Source organism: Falco biarmicus, chromosome Z (genome assembly GCF_023638135.1).
Source record: "Falco biarmicus isolate bFalBia1 chromosome Z, bFalBia1.pri, whole genome shotgun sequence".
Classification (NCBI taxonomy): Eukaryota; Metazoa; Chordata; class Aves; order Falconiformes; family Falconidae; genus Falco; species Falco biarmicus.
In genome coordinates this window covers 50,671,305-50,695,477 of record NC_079311.1, presented here as the reverse complement: position 1 = coordinate 50,695,477, position 24,173 = coordinate 50,671,305, and positions in this window count along the sequence as shown.

Below are 24,173 nucleotides of genomic sequence, written 5' to 3'. Positions count from 1 at the left end.
CTGCTGTAATACTGACTGACTTCAATGTTATGTACCTGGTCACAAAATTTATCTTTTGCTGCAAAATTGGGCACTTGGTATCTAACACTTTATTTCAAAGTCATTAGCTTTTGAACTGTAATTTCTACAAGAGCTCATTCATCTATGAAAAACAACCTTATTTTTAAAAAACCAATGATAAATCTTTAATACCAATATTGCTCTCACTTTGCTTGCTGATAAGCATAAAACTAACGTGTTTATTCTACAGTTTCAAACTTCCTTCTGCTCTTTTCTGGACCCATAAATTTCATTTGTTCCCCCTCTGCATGCTAAATTCATTGAAAATTATACAAAGTACTTTCACATTTCCAATCCAAAACTTTGGGGTGCACTGAAAGTCAAGAACATACAACAAACAGGTTAAAACAATGCAAAATAAAGTAACCCCTAGATTACAGTTTGAGTCATAATTTTCATTTTTCTATTAAATACAACAAAAGCTATCCTTAGAACTTTATTTGAAGTTACTGTAAGGTTAGTAATTTGCTGTATCTGGATGTAACAGAAATCAACAGACAGTTATCAACTTACGTGCCACTTTTCACCTAGAATTTAGGTATGGTAGTTGGGCATATCTGCTATATATCTCCACAAGCACACTTGCAATCACATTGCACGTATCCTTAAGAAACAGAAAGACTGTCTGGTTTTATTTAGCTACTACTTAATGTGCAAATGGATGTAAAATATGAGGAAAAGCACAGTAATGTTTAAATTCCACCTGATCTGATAGCTGGATGAAGCAATACTTTATTTTATTTTTATTTTCTCAGTCACTTTGATTCAGAATATGGAGACAGAGTGAAAGACACCATTATTCTTCCAAACCCAGAAGCCGTGAAAGGCTATACATTCACATCAAATGTGAATTGTAATTTGTGCTTTTATATCCTAACCTGGGACAATGACACACATAATGCCTGTGCTGCTGTGAATAAAGTTGGTCCATGCAGTCTATTTGGGTTGAAAACCACAGGTTTAGGTTGTTTTCATCTTTAACCTTTTTTTTCTGTGTGTGCATGAAGAATTCTCTCTTTTTAAAAATATAACTATTCAAGTGCATGTTGAAATTGAATCATGCTATTTTTACATAATTTTTCGTTAGATTGTTGCAACCTATAAAGAAATTCAATTAAATTTCCCTTGCAGGCACAGAGCCTCATTCAGCATGCCTTTATAAGGCTGGCTTGTTTATTGTATGGCATGTCTTTGAATTGAGAAGCACAAGAGGCCCTGTCCCATTCCTTGTCCTGTGTGACATGACGTAGAGAGAGTCTGCCAGCAGTGTTTCAAAGAGCTGTACTATCAGAAAACATAAAGGCTTTACCATCATCTCTACTGCCATGGTTTAGAATATGCATGTGCCAGTGCATTTGCAGAAGGGTTTTGAGCACTCTGTGTTTCATATTGTCCTCCGCATCTGTGATTTTCACCTTCCTTACACTAAAGGACATAAGATCTGATGTTTTATTCTGTGCTAAAGATGATGTACAGGTTCTTTGTTGAAGATAAGGTTAGCAGAAGCACTTTTTAGAATGGTATTCTAGTTTCCCAGGCTGCACAAGTGGGGCACACACTTTGCTTCTCTCAAGGAAGCAGACTGCAAAATTTGTGCAGTTAAGATTACACAACACTGGGATCGCTGAGCTATTTCTCTGCGTGCCTTGCCGCTGATTTAAATATCATAGGATGATTCAAATGATCACAAGCTCTTTCTGTCTCTCTCTGATAGGAGAGGCAATGCTTACTTTTGACCATGGACACAGCATGGGAACACACAGAGCCACCTTCATTCAGTATCAGACTTTGCCAGCAGTGGGTGTAAAGACCATGTATCCTGCAAATGAGGGATACTCCAGGTTATACAGTAAGACTGCCTTGGCTTAATCTTATCTACTTGTTCTTATTGCTGAGAAAGATGTAGCGAAACATGCACTGTAGGCTCCAGGAACTTTCCGTACAGGAGATTACTGGCTGTGGTAAGTAGGATGACTATTTTTCTACCGGGTGGCACATATCTGGCCTACATGGGCAATGAAGTGAAATACAAATGTCTCCTTTCACCTCCTCAGACCTCCATATCCTGCAGTTGGAAATAAGTTATAAGATCCAAATTGTAAACACTATGTGGAATGTAGAGATGATAAAGATCAACCACTGTATCTTCCTGTTAATGTGGAATTTATTTCTGTGCTATATTTCCTGATGTTTCTCCAATCTAATTTAAATGTTCTCAAGGTTTTTTTTCCCTTCAGAAATGATGCCACTGTCTAATGCTATGATGATGGGCAAAGTGTACTCCAGATCCAGTTCAAGAACTGAAATATACATGTATGCTACCTTGGGAAAAAAAGCAGTATCAATGATATGTTTAAAATCACACACGTGTTCCAATGCTATAGTCTCACTGCCTGGGATTTTCTTCTGATAGTCAATCTAAATTTTTCTTCTTTTAATTTCTTCTCATTACTGCTCTGGTTATACCCCTGTAACTAAGCTAAATAATTAATTGACATTTTCATTTACTTCAATGGGAGCCATTCACACATATCAGAGGACAAATTTTAGCCCTTAATAAAGAAATGAACTACTGTCTCACCAAGCAGATACTGAAAATGCCAGCCTACACCTGTTTACACAAGAGAATTGAGAACTGTTTGTGATGATCATTTGTCTCGAGAGTCATTTGTAAGGGTGTTATTCTACTGATTCTTCACAAACTCAGTCTAAAAGAATAGTTTAAAAGAAGTTAGGGCACTCACCCTAAAGCCATATTCACACAAAGTTTTAACATAACCTGAGTTTAATACCATTTGTAGCATGCTTAGTGTGAATGTGTTTTTTCATTTTCCATAGGCATGCTAACCAGACATGCTCTTGACCATCTGTTCCCTTATTTTTAATGCAGAGGTCTATATGCCTCCCAAGTCAGGACTGGGCTAGGAAAAGCTGTTTGGAGCAAGTGTTTTACATTAGATTGATCTTAAAAGGATACTCATTTGAATGCTTCTTGGTATTGTCTCTATCAATTAATTCAATGTAATTTCAACAAATCTCGAGGACCAGTGCTAGCAGTTAGGGAGCTCAGGCGATCAGTGACAAAGCTAGAAAAATAGATAAGACAGTACAGTGTTGAACAGAGTAATGCATGTTGACTGGTAACAAGCAAAAGGAGAGAATGTTTGTCACTTATTAAATAGAAAATTTCAGGCAGTCATGTAACCAGAAAGTATTTCAGACTCAAATAGACGATAGTCTGTTTTAGCCAGTATTCTGACAGAAAAAGGCAAATAGGAACATTCTGGATTCAGTACATAACAACAGAAAGTGTCCTTGAAGATGGTACAGTCATTAAACTGGCCAAATGTCACTGAGAATGCTGTGTTTGTATTTAGCATACATTTCCATGGGCAGAGGAAAACACTTCCTTGCAAGGCATATAACGAAGGACAAACATGACTCATAGCAGACTTGAATAAAGTCTGAGATAGAGGGCTTGCCTTTTTTTCTGATTCTTAGAGGATGAATTTAATGCAATCCTGGGTGCTTTCTGGCTTGCTGGGCAGCATGTGGTGGGGAGGACAGTCAGGGACAGCAGGGGAAGCAGTGCGTCTCCACCAGCTGAACACAGGTCGGGATGCTCTGCCCTCCCTGGACAGTGTGCATGCTGCTGCTGACTCAGTTTCACCTTAGACCTGCTTTCAACGTTAAGGTCAAACCAGCGGTTTAGGCCCAAAACAGAAAAGGTAGCACTAAGATTTACCCAGAGTTTTCCTTGGGCAGACTGTAAGCCTGCAAAGCATATGGCTTCTTTCTGCTCTTCCTGCTTCAATGGCTTTGAGCACCTGCCCCTTCAGGTGTCCCTTCTGAGCCTGGCCAGAGAATATCAGAGCCTTTCTAAAGGACCCAGGGCCATGGAAGGGGTAGGAGCGATGAGCCATACAGGCAGGAAAAGTAAAGGAAGCATCCTAGGGTGAGTACACATGACACAGAAGCTGCTGCTCTACTTCTTTTACTTCAGATCTTTCTGCTGGGAAAAATTATACCAAGCTAGACACAGGAATAAGTGTTGCACTGTAAACTGCCTGCAGCATAGGCCAGCAGCTCCTGAACTTTGGGATTTAAATCTTCGGCTTTTCCCACTGTCTAGCACCATGGCTGCACATGCTTTAGGAGTTCATAAATTTTCCTTTTTAACTTTCCAGGTCTGACTAGCAAACGATCTCCCATAGCTTTGATAACCACCAGAGGTCAGCAAACCACATTCCAGGAACTACTGAAGTGGTATGATAAATTGGTGGGTTTGGGGCCATGTGGGTTTTTTTTGTTGTTGTTGTTTATTCAAAGTGCTGTGATCGCCCCTAGTTCAGAGTCTGATCAGGTGATGGCATTGCCAGTGGCAAAGAGCTAGCTCTGTGTCACCCAACGACCCTACTGCAAAGACAGAAACATTCTGCTTTAGCCTGCTTAGCACGTGGACAGGTCCTTTGAAACAGGCAGGATTGTACAAAAGTAGACCAAAACAGGAATATTCGAAAGCAGCAATATGACCCCGTTGTGCTGCACTTTCAGCTGCAAGGAGGTCTCCAAGTTCTCTAAATTGTCCCACACCCTGAGCCATGGTGAAATGGTGTCCCAGTGGAGCTTGGGTGCCCACCGTGTTGTGTAGGCTGGAAAGGAGTGAGAAAGATGAGGAATTTCTTACTCCTTCTCCATTCACAGAGTGAGAATCTTAGAAGAAAGAATTACACAGGGTTAGATGTCAAAACTGCCTTATTGCTGGTTCCTGGCTCAGATCTTGCTCGATTTTTTTCTATGCCAATTGGCCCTATGGGGAGTTCTGATTAAGGGCGCGTCTGTGTCCAGAGCATATAAATATTCCTTTCCATTGCTAGAAACTGGGCTGAGAGTCAGCTGTAAGTGTAGCTTAAAAAACATACATGAGTCAATTGAACAGTATAAACATCTAGCTAAATGGATGCCTTTTTGACTCAGTAGAAAGATTTAGAGATAGTATGTAGCAGTTGGAATCCAGACGGTTAAAAGATACAGGAGTCTGCAAAAGAAAGGGGGAGGGGGGCAGCAGAGCTGGGAGGATTTCTCTGAAATGTGTTCTGCATACTCTAAAAGAAAAATGTGTGTAATTTGGACCCCAAATGCAGGCCAAAGCGACAGCATCTAATAGGGGAAACATGATTTAGGGGTCTGTTTATAAACTAAACAAATTTACTGAGTTCCATAAATGAATCTCATGGCAAGATCCAAATTTTTTTTTTAAAGGTGGATAAAAAATATTGTATGTTAAGGGGGGAAATCGAGGTGGTTTTTAAGCTGATGTCCTTAGAAATATATGTATATAGTCTTTTTTATAGCTCTTGGCATATAAAATAAGTCATTATTCTAAATAGAAAAATATTGATGATGTCATAGGAGCCATTGCCGGACACATCAAGCTGATCTGATGAACTGGGAAATCAATAGATATTTTCCAAACGAGATGGCATTTCTTTTAATTGGTTGTGTGAACACGATATACTGCAGAGTGCAAACATATAAAGTTAATTTTCATTTGGCTTGGATTTCTCCATGTGTTTTCCTATTATTTCTTTATGTAGAATTTATTTTTTTTTTGCTTTGTTTTAAGATTTGCTTCTTCTATTGGCTTGCATATAAATTCCTTATCAGAACAGATGAAATAGCATCTATGCATTGTAGACACTCAAATAGTATAGCTTTGGGAGCTATTCGAATATCTACCAAGATTAGAAAGTATTGAAGATTTCACCCAATAATCGCCACAGTCTTTTAGACTGCTTGAAATGTTGAGTAAGTTTTTTAATTTCACCGGTATCACAGATAAGTGAGGATTTGTCCTTATGTCCCATAGCAAGAGAACATAAGAATTCAGAACAGAAATCCTGGCTGCTCCTGCTTTAAACTAATCACTAGGCTGTACAAATGGCACATGTCATAGATCAATAACTAATATATAATTCAGGTGTTATTAAGTAATATTGCATGCCCTCTGCAGCTTCCCAGACCCAGAATTTTCAAGGGCATATAATAATGAAACCCTTTTTAAAAAACCCAGTTGATCAGAAAGGGATGCCGGTCAGGGATCTCATTTCTACAAGGTATCTTAGTATTCCAGTTTTACATGTCGTTATGTGAGTAAAAGTTTTGGACAAATGTTTGTTCGTTCTTCAGACACCTACCACTTTTCTGTGATATTGGTCTTCCATCAGCTTCACATTTCTCCTGAAGAGGGAAAGATGCAGAGCTGGTATCAATCTGTAATGCTAAGCAACATGCTATTATATGGTATATTGTCCTTTTGGATTTTTTTTCTGTAATTTTAAAATCAACTTTTATATGGATTTCGTATTAGTTAAAGATGTTGACTTGTGGAGGGTCTTCAATTTATTCCCAGAACTGTAATGGCAGAACAATTTTTCTGACCCAGCTGAAGTGCTGCTATTCGTGCAGGTCCTTCAGAATCCATACCTTCAGTTGGACTTACTGAAACTATTTGGTGAAGGTATTGCTAGGCAAAATGGCCATTACAGTTATTTGGGGTGGGTTTGTCATGATGGTCTCTACTTTTGTCAAATGTGAGCATGGTGAGTTCATTAGGCTAATTTTGCCCTGGTGCTAATCACCAATTCTGTATTTTCTTGCCATAAATCTCATACATTTGACCCCAAACTTTCCTGCCTACCCTCTGGGTGATTTAAGCCTTTTTGGCACAATTTAATTCACAATTTGATTATGGTTTATCTTCTACTTATTGAGAAATACTAATGGATTAAAGAAACTCAGGGATTCCCCTGACATCTATCCCCTATTTGATACTAGTAAATACAGTAATGTGAGATTCTATTATTTATTTCCACTGCAATAATGGCAGACTCTTTGAGGACATTGCTTTGTTCATTGCCATGATGCACTTCATCATTTTATTGCACAAAAGACATAACAAATACATGTATCTTGAAACAGGAGAAATCTCCACAGAAGTCAATGGCAGAAGTTCCACTGAGAAATTTAGCACTTTGTTCATTTTAATATCCAAATTTTCTGTTCAGTTGATGGGTAAGATAATGACTGGAAGGGAGCTCCCTCTTATTCCATCCTTCTAGAAACTTTTCTTTGTTTTCAGTCTTTATTGTTTTTTCAGGTGCTAGTGCCTCACCCTTCATCCACACTTCAGCATTTGTAGCAGTTTCTTTAGCAGTGCTCTGTGTTCAGCCAATTGTACTTTCTATCCATTATTTTTTCTGATTGGTTTCTTGTAATTCCAAACATCCGTTCTTTACTCATAGCACATCTGGAGCTGCTTCTAGTACTTCATTACTTTTCTCAATATGTAAATAATATATCTAAGCACTTGTAAAATGCCCTTGACTGTATCATCTAAGTGCCGAGTGTCTGCCACTTAGTAGGAATTGTGATGGGAAGTCAATTTTTCAGCTTCTGTGGAGGTGAGACCAAAACCAAGATACAGATCTTCATCTTCTAATTAGGGAAATTTGAGAAGAGCCACAGTGCAACCTTTATGGTGCCCAGATTTTTTTTCAGTTCTGTCTGGAAAAATAACAACTTCATCCATAAAAAACATCAATGTAACATCAATGGTTACAGCCACAGGTAAAATGATCAAAACTACACTCTAGCTTTGCACCTCTAAAATTATGCCAATGCACATTTGTGTCTACAAAACCTGGCTATTTTAATTTATAGTGCAAATATTTTCTGAACTAAATGCTGACATTTAATGCACAATCACCTTGGAGAGCAGATGTGATCCTTGCACTTACACAATTCATAGGAATAATTTTCCTGGCTATAACTTGAAAAGCTGGATTCATATTTCATAACGAAGAAGCGGTGTTGGCCTGAGCCTGGCAAATACTTGGCCACCTTGATGAATTCAACCACCTCCATGTCCCTGTGTTCAGTGTCTGACAGAAAAATTCTGGTTTCTTACCCTCAACAACTTGCAAAACTTTTATTTCTTCCCAAACCATGAAGGTAGGAGTTCCTTTTCTGAACTTCTTAACTAAAATTCCCAAAAAGAGTAATAGCTGAATTCCTCTCTTATCTCTTGTTTATTTTTAATGCACCTTGGCTGCATTTTGCTAGGCATGTTGTTCTGTATGTGGAACAGAGTTTTAATATCATTTCCTGAATCTTTAACGTCACTCCTTTGGAAAGAAACTCATTCTCTTAACTATTCTGAAAAATGCAGCAGAAGCTGTAATTCTTAAGTGGCTCTAAGTAAAACTACAGATCCTTTTTCCAACAGTGAACAGAAAAGGAAGGTTATGTGATATGTGGAAAAGGCAGAAATTCCTTGTAGTCGATAATTGCATGGGTGAACAAGTACAGTAACTTCATAAATAGCAGTACTAGTAAATGTCAACAAAAGTTGTTCAGCTTAGTTGAAAATCACAAGCTTACAAAGGTTACTCAGACTCATACAAACCTGTTCCTACATTGATTTTATGGATTTTGCATTTCTGGTGTGATTTCCTAGATACGGGAATGATGGGTGAACGATGAGGTAAGAGGGACTATGAAGATCTTGCTGCAATTCAAGGAATGAGGCTGGAGCAGGACTGCCAGTTTATGAATCATAGCTCTGTAGCTTGCTCCAAAGAAAAGTAATTTAAGCCCCAAGTTCCACAGATATATCTCTGGCTCCACTGTGCCAGCCAAGAGAGGTAGAACTATAGCTCCAGTCTAGTTATACTCCTGCTCAGCATACCTTCAGTGTAGCTGCTCAAAGCAGTGCACAGGACACTTAGGGTTACCTGTTGCTTCCCTTTAAGTCTTCCTAAATCTGCTTGGGTGCCTAACGAGTCAAATGATTGGCTTCATAAAACACTCAGTACTTGTGGTGACTGGCCATCAATGCTGCTCTTGATGCAGATAATTAATACCTGTTCAGTGGGACAACTATCTAAAGAAAATAACAAATACATCTCTCAAATTCCAGAGGGAATGATCATTCATTCAAGAGTTAGGGATTTCTCAGTTCTGTCAAGAAACCATCCATCAAAATACTTGCAAATATCAGGAAAAAGAACTCTACAATTAACTGTGGAGTGACTGTGTCACTTGCTTTTGTGAAATCATTTGTGAGTAACTTTTAATATCTTTCAATCACTGTAACTCAGTCTGACCTTTGTAGCTGGAGCAACCAATGTAGGTTTCCCATTCAAAGCTGAATCGCAGCAGTGTCCAATGGACCATCATCAGCATGCTCCTCCAACCTGTTCTTCCTCAGGATTTTCACTTCCTCAAGTAGAAAGTGTTCTTAAATTCATGCAGTCCTGCTGCCTGAAGCCCTGGACCCCAGCTGTGCCGGGAATCAAACAGCAATCTTTCATGTGCAACAGGCTGTACATGTGAGGGACTTTCATATAATATTGATGAGATTAAAGGGTCTTCTTGACTGATTTTCAAACTTTAGAATGGAGAAGTAGGATTTAAAAATCTTGCCACTGTTTCAAAAAAGAAGTCCTTCCTTCCTTCCTTCCTTCCTCCCTCCCTCCCTTCCTTCCTTCCTTCCTTCCTTCCTTCCCTCCTTCCTTCCTTCCTTCCTTCCTTCCATCCTTCCTTCCTTCCATCCTTCCTCTCTCCCTTCCTTCCTTCCTTCCCTCCTTCCTTCCTTCCATCCTTCCTTCCTTCCATCCTTCCTCTCTCCCTTCCTTCCTTCCTTCCCTCCTTCCTTCCTTCCTTCCTTCCTTCCTTCCTTCCTTCCTTCCTTCCCTCCTTCCTTCCTTCCTTCCTTCCATCCTTCCTTCCTTCCATCCTTCCTCTCTCCCTTCCTTCCTTCCTTCCCTCCTTCCTTCCTTCTCCTTACTTTTCCTTGTTCCCTTTCTCTTCCTCTTCTCTCTATCCTTCATTCCCCCTTTCCCTCCTTCCTTATTTTCTTCTTTCTCTCTTTCTTTTTCTTCTCACGTGTTTAATATGTATTCAAGACTGCCCTATCAAAAGAATTACTAATTAGACAATCATTTAGATATTGGATCTCATTTCATTTTTTCTTAAATATTTATGAGACATGCATATTTATGAAAATGCTCATTTTGTAATCTGTAAACCTACTTCATGAGTTTGCAGTCAGAATTTTGTCTTGCCAGGTTTTTAGAAAATCCTATTGCTAAATCTGACCTAAATCTGTTAAATATTGACTCCAGACTTGTCAGGCAGAAATGTTATTCTGGTAATAAAACAACTCTATTAAAGATCATTGATATTATAAGTGAGATAACTTCACAATGTGTGTATCAGTGTTTATTTTAATGAAAGGGATTTCCTGGCACATTGTCAACTGAACATTTTATACTGAGAGCTGCCTGGAAAAAAATTAGACATGTTAAGATCAGTCTGTAACAGGGCTTGTGATTTTGTTTTTAAGTCTTTGTAACTAAAAGTGTGTAAATAGAACTGCGTCCAGTAAAGCATAATAATTTATTCTAGAAATTAGCAAGTCCACGTTCCACCAATAAAATCATTCTCTGTGATGTGAGACTGGCCTTCATTTCAAGTGGCCTTGATTTATAGTTAGAGTTTGTTTTATTTTCAAGGGGTAGAGACTGGGAAGCAGCCGGACAGAGCTATTAAAGCTGTTGTGCACAGCAATTTTTCAGGGGTTTATTAATTCTTTCAGAGAACAAGCCAATGAACAGCATTTTTCAATGCAAGAACACCTTTTGTAAAAGGAGGGTTTCTTGATGAATAGATGTAACATATGGGTGTTTGTTGTGTGAACTTAACCATTTGTGTTTAGACACATTCTCAGTTGCAAAGATTTATCAAAATGAGGCTACACATTTAGCAAACATGCGATTCCACCAGTGCTGGTGGTTTTGGCCCCAAGTTTTCCTTGATGCTCTCATTGATGCCTGGTTTTAGTACAGAAAAAAGCCCCAGACTCTTACAGAGAAGAAAGATAACCAGAATAACTTAATTCCAGTGAGCAGATAGCACAAATGTTCTCTAAAGCAGAAATGCTGATATTTTCAGATAAATTAAGGTGGAATCTGGCTTTGTGGCTTATAACGTATGGAAGGGAATTCTAATTAAAACCATTCTAATTAAAGAGTATTTCAGTCAGTAAATCTATTAAAAACAAAGTTGTGTGTCAGCTACTCCAAAATTGCAGTATCTGCTTAAAAAGCATTTGTTTCTTTCACTCTTTCTCATAAAGGTTTCCTTATGTGCCTTGTTTCAGAACGTCAGCTGCCCATGCATCAAAGTTTTTGAGGGCTTGAGGGAAGATGGACCCAGGGAGTCTCTAAGTTTTTTGAGCAAAATGTGTTCAGACCACATGCCATCCATCAAATGTGAGCAGCTCTTCTTGGCCATTAAGTGAGGTGTCAGGGTGATCTACTTTGAATTCTGGGAGAACTGAAGGGACAGACATCTACCGATGGTTTGGACAGACTTGTAATGCTGTAGGCCATGCTAGCAGCTCGCTCAGATTGCAAAGGTCGTGAGAAAATCTGCGTCTTCTCTTAAGTTACCATTGAAATCACTGAAGACTGAAGGTGTGTTAGGAGAATTTATGTGGTTATGTGGTTCAACTACATTTGTGTGTTCAGAATTCAGAGTAAAACCACCATATCATACGCTAATGAGTAAAAGATGGGTGAATCACTTGCTTCTCCAACAACTGAAGCCCTCTTTTCATGAGATCTTTTCTCACCTTTTTGATAAAAGATATTCAGAGACTATGCATCAGGTCCAACTCTAGAAGACATGTAGAGCGCTCAGCTCCCACTGCTGAGGACGGTATTTTCTGGCTTTCATTTGGCTGAAGGCACTCAGCACTCTTTGGGATTCTGCACCACATTACAATGGGAGACGGACATGGCTGTCAGCAGCAATGATCTGTCCTACCTGAACAAGTTAATCTCTCTATATAATAGTTGTTGTGCTATACAGTCCCACACCTACCTTCGTGGCTGCTGCAGAAGCAGGTGGAGAGACCTGAAACCACTGGAGTTATTCCTGTGTTGATAATGAAAAATCACTGCAAATGGTAGGATGAGTAAATAATTTATGTCAACAGCCTTTCTTCTTAAGCACTGGTTATGCAAAGTGCTTAGCAGCCTTGATTTTACAAGCCTCCCAAATGTTGTGTTTTAGCCTGTATGCAGCTATATGGCACTTTGTGAAGAGTTCAAGGGGTATGCCAGCCAGGATTGCAGCCGGCAGAACAGCTTTCAGAAAGAAAAAAAATAATTTCACTCAGAGACAGAGACAAAAAAGGGATAATTTGCTGGTTAATAGTAATCCCAATTGCTGGGCAGTTCAAGAGGTTGAGAGGGAAACCAGTCTTATGTTAGTGATGCTGCACTAAGGTTAAAGGCTTTTGCAACTAGGTAAAATGACATACACACACCTCCACACCCCGAAACATCACATTTAGACATTCAGAGTTTTCTGGCATAGTTTCAAATTGTGTGCGCATGAACCCTTCAGAGTTGTCAGCAAAACTCCCAGATGTCTTAAAGTTTCCTTGAGGAGTTTTCACATTGATTTGAAGAGAAGACAGGTGCAAGCACTGAAATGACTCTTTCTTTCTTTTCCCTTATCTGACCTGCACAAGTTTTCCTCTCTGAAGCACTTAGTATTTTAGCTATTAATGTAGCTCTGCCACGTCTGGGTAGTATCACCTTAAGTACAATGTTAACACTTTACATTATCTTACAGCCAAGTCCCACTTTGCAGATTCAAACCAGAGATGTTAAAATTCATTGGCATTTTCCTTTGATTGGACCAAAAGAAGACTGAAATTAATAAGAAAGAAGGAACCAAAGGCAAGTGAAGTAGACTGACTCACAATACATCTTTTCTCTATCATGAAGGCATGTGCAAGCAGAATAGGTTTCTGAAAGGCAGGATCTTATTTTCCCTTCACCGTGTACAGAAAAACCTGAAGTTAATGAATTTTCTTATCCCAGTTTCATTTTGCCCAGGTATTAGACGCAGGGCTAACAGAAGCATAAGTGAAACTGTATAGTTGCAGCTCTCCATAGCATTTCAGTTTAAACGCTTTGCCCTCACCCCCTTCCCACCCCACCTCTAAACCAGCCATGGTGGCAGAGTGTTCCCCCCATGCTGCAGCACCTGCTAGGAGCAGCTCTGCAGACAACCACATGCACAAACATTTTGTTGTGACAAGCTGGGAACATGTCTGTCTGTGCAGATCTGCGTGCCTGTGTTTGTGTGATTTTATACCTTTGTTGTTGTATAAAGCCTGTAAGGGTGTGAGAGACAGAGTTGCTGGCAGAGTGATGGCAGGAGTGTCAGGCATCCACAGCCCCACTGGATGGGTGACCAAGGCCCATGGGAGGGTGTCACAACCCAGGTCCAGCGTGCCTTATGTCCTGAGGGCCAGACCCCTGCTCCACAGAGGGGTTAGTGAGTGATTTGGAGGTGCTCAGGCTTGTGCGCCCACACTCTCACCAGCCTCAAAATGTGCACTCCAGAGAGAAGCTGAAGCCTTGTAACTGAGTGTTAATTATGTCTGAGTGGATTCTAGAGAAAAGGAAAACCATATACTGTATCAGCAGAGAAATGGTTTCACTGTGAGGAAACTAATGATGCTTTTATCAGGAACAATATAAAGATTGCTTTTTTACTAGTGTGTGTCCCACAGGGTTTGGACTATGAGATATTTCTGTATCTGGCTTTAGGTTCCTCTGAGCTTTTACATAATCAAATCAATATAGCTATGATTCACCCTCTGGCAAAAACTGCTCCTTGCAAGTTGCTGCTGCTTCTTTAGTGACTAAAGAGGAAATAAATAAATAAATAAATAGAAAGAAACTTATTACAAATCCGTAAACATTGATTTGTTTGGTCTTATATTTTACTTTTTTTAATTGCCAGGGAAAAAAAGAAGAAAAAGGAGGAGGAGGTGGGAGGATATATGAGTTTGTGGTCAATGGGCCAGATATGTGATTGCTAGCCTGATACTTTGGAAAAAAAAAAAAAAAAAAAAAAAAAAAGCCGATTAATAGGATTTCATGAACCAACATAAAGTACTGTCCAGACACAGACTGAAGGGTGACTGAAGGGCAGATTGGGCAAGGAAAGGGCATAGGCTGCAAAAGCCAAAGCAGGCACAGAGTCCAGGGACAGGAAAATTTGATTTTATAGCAGCAGCTCTGTATTGTTTGGATCTGCAACTTGACTTGCACATTGTTTAGTGGGAAGTTCCAAACCTGAGTTACCCATCTCCGGTTTCCAGACAAGCAAAGGAAGACCGCACACACCACACACACACACACACACACACCCACCCCCCAATTTAAAACTTAAACCCAATATAAAACAAAAAACAGCCCAGAAAAGATACCTTGCCCTGCTGTGTTTCTTTCTATGCCTTCACCTCACGATTCATGCTCCCACCCCCTGACCCTCCGCTAATTCCCTTCATTCTAGGAATTTTATTTCTACCCCTCCTCTCTCTTCTGGTGTCATATTGTTATTGTCACAAATATTTTCCCTACAGATGCTGGTGCAGCACAGCACTCTGGCACAGTCATCACACAGTGGTAGAAGTGACATCTCTCGGGATCATCTTGTCTTGTTTTTCCCTTGGCAGACATCTCTGTCACGCCAAAAGAAAAGGGAAAAACTAAACAAAAAGACACTGCCTTTTACACAAAAGAAAACTGATCTTTTAAACAGACCTCATTTCATCCTTTCTTAAGGGTGTGTGCTGTCAGGCAGGACTTTGGAGGAGAGTGTCCAAGGAGGCTGACACTGTTAGTGCAGGAAACTCCTCAGGGCCCTGCCAGACCACGTGTTCAGTGTGGCAACCTCAGTCATCGATGTGCCAACTAACCTCCCAGCATGCTGTTAATCCTGAGCTAACTCCTGACTAGTGATGCTCTCGTCTGTGACAGGCAGGTCTGCTGATGTTTGTAAAGTGCCTTGGGATCTTTGGGCAGATGGTGTCACTGGCATTAGCTTCTGGGTTTTCCAATTGTCTTTTGACGAAAAAAGGAAAAGCACACCTTTCCCTACATCCTCCTCCCCTCCACCCCCATTCTGTTTCACTTTTCCTGAGGTTTTCCACCATTTTTTTTTTTTTTTTAAAGAAAGGATCTCTCCCATACTAAGACCTGGGAGAAGAATTTGATATTTTCCAAGTACACATCATGGCAGAGGGAGTACAGGGGGCTGTTCTCATTACAGGCCCATTCATTCCTAATGTAAACTTTGCTTCCATCTGTAGATCTAGTAGCAAGCTTAACATCGCTCTACATGCTCCTGGAGGTGGGTATTCCTCTGCCCTAGAAGGACACTATTGTAAGAGCATGGATACCCTGGGAGAACCTGCAGCCTACATGCAACGGAACTGGCCAAAAAACTTCAATAATTATTTGCAAATAATTTCTTGAGACTCAATGCAAAAAATACTCTAGTGAAGATATTATTCCATACATAAAGTTTGACTAGATTATGAAAATGGTGTATTATTCCTTGCATAATTTAAGTAAAAAAAGCTCTTCAGCTATTACTGCTCAATGAACTGTATATACGTACATCTTGTGCTAGAGGACTGAATAGCTATGTTAGATGCTTTTTCAAATTTTAAATTTAACTTTATTGTTTTTTCCTGGTGTCTGATGATCATAGTTACTGCTCATGGTTAAGCACTACCTTCCCTTCATGTGAAACACAAGGAAGATATTTTTGCTCCCTGTTGTACAGCTCCAATGACCACAGCACTTTGAATTCCTACAAAAATAAAACCAACTTCAATCTCAAAAGTTCAGAAGCCTTTAACTTCCCAGTTCATGTAGAGAAAGTGGTAACACTCCTTTGTAAAGCCATATCTCCCTTGTGCCTTGACAAAACCCTTTCAGCAAAAATGCCTCATTTGGGTGAAATTCTTCAGGGTTTTATCCTTATCACCAATAACACAGAACAAAGGGTTCGCAAAAGTGATGAGTTTTATTAGTTCAGTTTTTTTCTCTTACAGCTTCTACCTTTCTTTTAGAAATGTGAGCTTTCTTTTCCTGGTCCAGAGAAATCTAGTCCATGTACACATCAAAAGATTTCACTGAGTATGAAAGTTACATGCAACATCAGCCTGGTGTCTGCACTTCCAGGAATTGAGACACTATGAAGGCACATTCCCAGCTGGTGCAAATCGCAATTCCTGCACAGAAGCCTGTGGACCAATGACAATATAAGCCAATCTGCTCCTTGGTGTATGAGGGTTCGACTTCCTTCAACAGAGGCACGCACAGACACAATCAGAAAATACACTTTAAAAATCTAATAATACTTACTTGAGGGTTTTAAACTCCTGAGGGGTAGATAGATACAAGGCAGTAAACCAGGAGAAGGAAAGAATAATGGTTAAAAAAAAACCTAATAAAAAATCCTATAGGAAGGAAATGACACCCCCCTGCTCACCCCCCCCACCCCCCCACCCCCCCGCCTTAAAGGGGAAAAAATTAAAAAGGGATCTAATTGTTGCGCTTGCTGCGGTGGCTTGCCTGGAAATGAACCTATGAATTGAAGGCATATGGTGCTTATGCTGGAATTGTTTTCTAAACAGACTTTTTGCCTGTGTGTCTTTTTCACCTCTTTCAAACATCTTGTGCCAAAAGCAGTAAAAACACTGCTGCATTAAACATAAATCAGGGCCCTGTGCCTGCAAAGGACCTCTGTTGTTGGAGGGGGGTTATTGGACTAAGGATAAAAGGAGACCTACCACCGCATTGATCTGAGGTGTGATCTGTGTGGATCTGTGTGGAGCATATTCAGCTAGGATGCTTCTAGCTAGTTATGACAATGTGGAACATTCAAGCAATTAATGAACACATGCTTCAAGTAGAAAGGCTGAACAAGGGATTTAACTGGATGTGCATGTTTCTTGGACTAAATGTATTCTAAAAGAATACACTTTTATACATATATTTTTAAAGAGTACCTATCCAGAGTGACAAAGGGCCCATATTAACAGGAAAAAGTATATATTGGCTATTTATAGAACAGCGTGAAATCATTTGTTAAATAATTTTACATAAAAACAGCTACTCAGCAAGTTACCACAAATTCACTATAAATTTGGTGTGGGGACAACCTGCACTGTCATGCCTGCAAACCACTTTCAGAAGCCCAAATTCGAGAATTTGTTTCCCGTGTTATTAATTTGCAACTTCTTCGGTAAGATTTTAACCCTTCCATACTAAAGTCATGGTTCTTACATCTGTGTTCCCTTCAGCCCCCCAAACCATGAGGTGGACCTATTTGTTTCCTACTTGCACCAGAAACTGTCAGTGTAAATGAAGACTCTGCAGGAAATTATACTAGCAGTTTATACACTTGCATATGTAGTCTACAACCAATTACATATACTAATGGGTATGTACGACCTTTACACAGAGAAAGAAATGAACATATGTCTGGGGCTTTTATGTGGACTGTGGTTGGAAGTTAGCTTAAAGTGAAAGTGTTTGCCCTTATAGTCTCCAGATATTTTGTGCAATTTTTTAGTGAGTACTGATATTAATCTGGGTAGGCTAACTAAACTTCTGTGTGTATTCAGCCTGCTAAATTCCATCCATGATACCAATGAGGCACAATGCTTCCTTATTGAATCATCGTGTCAATGGTGGCTGAATTTCTACAGGGCGTCATACAGACTGAACACTATTTATAAAGTGCTTGGGAATTATTTTTGCTTTTGGAGAGCAGGAGAAACCCATCCATATGTTACATCTCAGGGAAGGAGACTGGGGAAGGTACTGACTCTGCAGTTGCCTGCTCCCAGTCATTCAGTTCTGTGAAAGACTGCACAGGGACCTTTGCTGAGATTATGCTCAGTCATCTGTTGAGGCATATTTCCTACTTCGAGTACAGACTTTCAGTTGCAGTACCATCATCCCTAGTGCTGCCAGTGTCCCCTCTTGCAGGGGGAACAATCCCAATCTTCTCACTGCCATGGATGGTGAATGCATGCCATGTGCATGTGTGGGTGTCTGTACTCCTTCAGATGAATGGAAGGAGGGTGTAGGAGGGGCAGCTTTCATGTGCAGCAGCATGCAGAAAAGGGAACATGGCCACTCAGAAAGCAGTGTTGTGAAGGGGCCAGAAAGAAATGGGGCTCTGGTGCTGGGCTCTTCGGCAGGTCCTAGAACACCCATGGCTCTTGGAAGCTCATAACCCCTCTCCTTCCACAAGGAACAAAGCCCAGGTGGAAACTCTGAGCTGAAACGTATAAAGTTTCCTTTCTTCAAAGTGCTTTTATTCTCTTGGCATAGGGACAAATTGTGCCTTGAGGGCCAGATCTGCAAGTGGATCCATATGGAGAAATCTTTATGCGTTGGGAACATCATTCAAGTCAACAGGACGCTGTGAGGGCACAGAAGCTTGCCAGGTCCAAGCTGCAATTTGAAAAGTGTTTTGTGTTCCTTCAAGGTAAAAGGCATACTATAAACCTAAGCAATAATTCTTTTAATAAGAAAACTATTGTGCTTGTTCTTTTAACTGCAAAATGCAACAGAAGACCAAAACCTACATAGCTTCTATACAACAGAAAACATTTATTTTGTCCAACAGGTGGAAGGAATTTTATCTTGTATTTTGAGCTACAGGGAAAAAAATAACCCAATGGATAGCTTAGCCATACCACAGGTATCAGAAAGAGTACAAGTCCTAAGAGATCAAACTTAATTGTATAGTAAAACTGAAGGCATTCCAGCCAGTGCAAGCTGTACTGTGTCTGTTCAGGGGACAAGATGACAAATTCTTTTCACAAAAAACCACCAAACCCTATAAATTGTTACTGAGTGAACTTGAAAGTACATTTAGGGAGATCTGGTTATGGCATTTGAGAGCAATGTGGGACCGTAAAGATAGTATTGTATATATTACCTTCATGTTTCATACGTGCTGTTGTTGGCTGCAGTCTGACCTAATGAAAGGAGCATAAATCTGGGAATCAGAAACTTCTGTGATTTTACTCTCTATTCTACTCATTTGCTATATCACCTTGAGTAAGTGACTAAACCTATTTGACAGTGGTCTTATTCATAGTTGCCTGTTTGATACGTGTAAAAGGTTTGCAGCCCAGCTGCATAAAGCTTGAAGGTGGAGACTGAAGGCAGTCCTCATCTTCACAGATTCAGGCTATCCTAGCAGTCTCCACTGCAGTCTCCAATGGGGCCAAGGCAGTTCCCCAGGACTGCAATACAGACAGTGCGATCAGCACGCATATTAGATCCCCCTTCACTTTCCTACCCAGTGTTGTAAGATGAATTTAGACTTTACATCGACTAATTTGGGTCCTTCTGTCACAACTGCAGTGTAAGAGAGGGATTCTTGGCTTCTCTTTTCATTCAGGCATCACAGGGACCTTCCATCTAGTGAGAAGATAGAAAGGTTACTATTAATCCAATAAAGGTTAAGTGTCATTTTGTTAGACGTCTATCTTCAACAGAAGTCCAGCCTTTCCTTTGCAAACCCACATTTTCCTGTGAGATGCCTGCTCCCATTACATGTGTACTGCAAAACACATGGTAGTTGTTGACTACAGTGAAAGCAGGACTGGGCCTGAGAGAGTTGCCTAACTTATTTTGCTACATATTGTAAGATCATCCCACACTGGAACAGAGAGGCACCAGATGGGTGGTAGTAGTTTCAAGGCAATGTGTACCCCACAGTCAGGTTTTTTTCCTGTTGCCTGCTCTTGACCTTTCAAGAAATATGTTTAAATGACTACAATCCAAGAAGGCATATTGTATATAAAATGAATGAGAGCTCCTAGCGCCACCAAGAAAATCAAACCCTTTGTTTATTTAAGATTTTTAAAAATACATCTGGGAGTAGAAGTCACAGAGTTATAAATGAGCTCCCCGACCACCACCAAAAAAAATAATTATAATAAAAATAATGGTACCATATTCCCTGATAAACCTGTGCCAGAAAAGCTCTTGGGGATCAAGTTTTTGTCAGTCCCCAGCTTTTACCAATTTAAATTCTTGGCAGCATATTAAAAAAAATGTAGAAGGTATTTGAGACTGCAATCCCTCAGGTACTAAATCTAGTGTTTCCTGGCACTAGATGAATGTTACTGGAGTTAAAACCTAGCACCATAGCACCAGATCTCCATAGCTGTTCATATTTATACTTAACAGACAAATATGTCATGCTTTCAATATCCCTTTACACTGCCAATTTTTTCTCACATTTTTTTCTCTGATAAAAACAAAGGTGAGAAAGTTCCACATGGTGGCTGACATCAGCCTATTTTTGTTTGCTTTTCAAATTTCTAGGACACACCTTTTCCACCCTGAAACTGTTGCTTTACACTGCTTTTTAATTACCTCCTTGGTAGCAGAAAAGGAGGAAGACCACGTTACCTGCCAGGTATGTGCATGTTCTCAACACGCCACAGGGAGTCTTTCACTCTGCCTAGGTGGGAACAGGAGGTTTCTCAGACTCTCCCAGATCTTCAGACCAATACACACTGGCTTCTGTCATGGTACAGACTAAGGCTGTGCTGCAGCTGAGCTAGTCAGCCGTGCTTCTCCTAATGCCAGATACCAAGTGGAGTTTGCTCTCCAGCCACACCTTCCCCATTTGCTGCTTCCATTGTCTTGTCACCCAAGACTGGGGATTTTTAGGCTAAGTTCAGGGGGACTCCAGGTGCTGAGGCCTCCCTATGCAGAAGAGACCAAGGCTTTCTATTTCCCCTGCTCTGCGGGGTCATCACTGAGGGTGCCACCACACCTGAAGATGACTTTGAAGACTTAAGTATAGTATGACCTTGCACCATGGAAGCGAACCCTGGTATTAGAGTTGACTTCAGGGCAGGTCCGTAGTGACTCTGCGGTGCTTCTAAAGGCTGCCTTTCTTCTTTTTTTTCAGGCATAGGTCTTATACCTCAGTGTAACAAGTACCTGCCATAGACAGTCTTTTGTACTGCCTGATCAGATAACACTATTCATTCTTTTCACACTTTATAGAAGCCACTTTTAATTGCTGTTTTTTCCATACATTTACAAATTTTCAAGGACTTAAAGATGGAATTGCTTCCAGCAGAAATCCAGTCTCTTCAGCAAGTGAAGGATTCAGTTCCCAATATTCAGTCACTGCTTTCACCATCTGACCTTTCCCCTTAAAATGGAACCACCACAGCTGGCCAAAAAATGGATGCAAAATGTCTGGTTATTGATGAAACTAGCTATTTCATGTATTCATGCTGTACCTGCAAATGCAATGATTCTGCTCTGTTGACTTCGCTTCCAAAAAATAATCAAATCAACGAGCATAGGGAGCAGATAAAACAGCTGAATTGACTTCTACATTAAAGATATTGCCACCAAATTTTATTCTTGTTTCCATTCATGCATCCTCATCTCTTTTTCAAACCCATGGAACTACCTAGAATATATATTTAGAGTGAGCAACCCAGATAGCACCTTAGCTGTCTTCCATTAAAAAAACAACAACCAAAAAACCAAAAAAAACCCCACCAAAAAAACCCAGCTCTCTGTGCTGCTTGCACTCCCAGTACTTAGTAAGTGTCTTGATCTGCTGAATCCTCCAAAGGGGAGGAAAACAGAAACACAGGTTTCTGAAGGATTACACCTTTTTTTCCAGAAGGATATTTATCTCCAGAAATGTACCTTTGTAACCACACAGGGCTTGTCTTCCTATCTCTGATGATAGAGTTTGACCCTTTTGCAATTTATTTTGTTCCTGTCCTTTTTGCTGCCTGCTTTGAGATCTGCCTTTGCAATATGAAAAAGAGAGAGGAGAGGCATGTGTGAATCTGGCCCAAGAGGGAATAAGGAGCGGAGAAAGGTTGGGTAAGAGTGGATGGTCATGTATTTTCTATATGATATTCAGCTTCATATTGATTTCACCCATTTGGTGGACTAAACATGAACCTAATAATCAGATCCTGCTTAAGCCTTGTGCTTCCCTAGTAATTGACTCTCACATATTGATTAAGATGTTGATGTGTCCCTGTATTTCTCAGTGGTAATGCAGCTGAGAATGGGCCTTCTATCCCTGCATTCTCAGCACTCTCTGTACTGCTGTCACCACACTCCCTTTAATGGATAAAGCTGTCATCCTAAAGCTAGAATGTCTTCCAGGCACAAAGACGAAATTAACTGTTCAATAATTTATGGGACATGGAAAAAACTTTACCCAACAACTTCAATTGATTGCCGTAAGTGTTTTGACTGCATTTGCCTGCTTTGCATAAAGTCAGCTACTTTGGAGAGCCTGATTTCCATTTACAGTTGTTTCTTGGCCCTCTCCATAATACAAGACTTTGAAGAACATTGGCTTGTTTCAAGAGATTTTCCTGTATTGTGCAGGCCTTTTTTTCACTTCCCTATAGATTCATGAGAAAATCAAGATCTTCAGTGAAATATGGTTGGTGAGCTTAATAAGCAAAGATTAAACTCAAGTGACTTAGATTGTTTTGAGGCTGTCTAGTTTTCCAACTCAGGTGCCACAAAACCAGGCAATCAGTGGACTATATAATCTATGGGCTTGACATACATAGGGAAAATTTTTACCATTTCAGATCAGATCAAGCTAATAAATTATTGAAATATCTTGTCATTTCAGAACCCCTGAAGTAAGCTGGTGGACAGAGTCCAGCTCCTGGAGAAGTGAGTTCATATCACAAAAGCAGACCACAATAGTTTCAGCAAGAAGGTCTACAAAGCAAATCATGTCTCTTCTCAGAATGGTAGAGCTAGTCATTTTGCCGGGGAAAATGACAGTGTATCATGTATTAATCAGTGTCAACAAGAACTTCATCCTCCAGGGGTTCCAGTTTGGCACTTTTTATCATTGCCAGAGTCTTGAAAAACAAAGTACTCTTCCCTATCTGTCTGCCTCTTCATAAAATGATTTAAAAAATATAATTTTTTTTAGTTGACATCTCTTATTTCACTTTCTTTTTGTTAATTAATTTGGTGCTCATGAAACGTGACACATGTAATGGTTGGTTAAAGCCAGGCACAACAGAAAAAAAGATGGCGGACATCCTTCTGAGATAATTTTTCTAACATGATTTCTATTATAAGGTTCACCAGTGCGAAAATACATTTTTATTTTGCAGGTAAAAGTTTAAGGAATCCTTTATAAAACATAATAAACAATTTGAAGGATTCCAGTCCATTAGGACCTCTAGAAAGGCAGCTGAATCTGCCATCTTCTAAAGGTGGCAGGGACTATGTGGTGTCAGAGAATGGTGAGCAAATACTTACCCACATCAGCTGTTATAGCATGGTCAGTTTTTCCTGTTTCAAGCCCAGGTGACTCAAGCATTCTTAATTAACCAAGGTGTAATGACTTTGATCTCCCTATTTATTCAAAGCGCAGTTTTCCAGTGAAACTTCAAGATCATACAGAGTGTCTGTAGCATTAATTTGTACCGGTAAGATTAGATATTAGCATATCAAAGCCTGACTCTTCTAATGGGTATTGGACCTCAAGCAGTAGGAAAAAGTCTTTAAGATGTTGCAAGTTCTCAGCTTGCTGGTCTGACAAAGCAGCAGCTGGCCATAACCTGCAGTGAAGTGACATCTTGGAAGATCTAAGAAGATTTAGGCTTGCTATAGGAAAAGAAAAATGTCTTTTTAGATTGTTTTATTGCTCAGCATCCAAAGAGTTAACATATGGTTATCTAGCACCACATCTAGAAGAAAAGTGTACATAGTACATGCAATGTGAAGAGGAAATCGAAAAAAAGAATGAAGCAAATAATGAAACTGTATCCAGTCATGTTTATTTGCTTTTCTCGTTTCAAGGTGTTAATCCTGTGTTACTGAGATCATTCCCAGAATATTTCCCAGATGGGGACACAAATGCACCAGTATTTCCTGCCTCTATGTACTACATTTCCATTTGTTCTCCTTTGAGAAGCTCTTTCTAAACAGTCCCTCCAAGTGGCAGGATGTGTTGATTTCCAGTTTATTGTAGTGCTCGGTAGTTCAGCATCAGCCGTTAGAATTTTCAGTAGTCTCTGCTGTTTGCTGCACAGTCTGTTCAAAGTCCAGGCCTCTGGAAGGATCCCCAGGAGGACTACAGCTGGGCCTGTTTGGATATCAAAGTCCAAA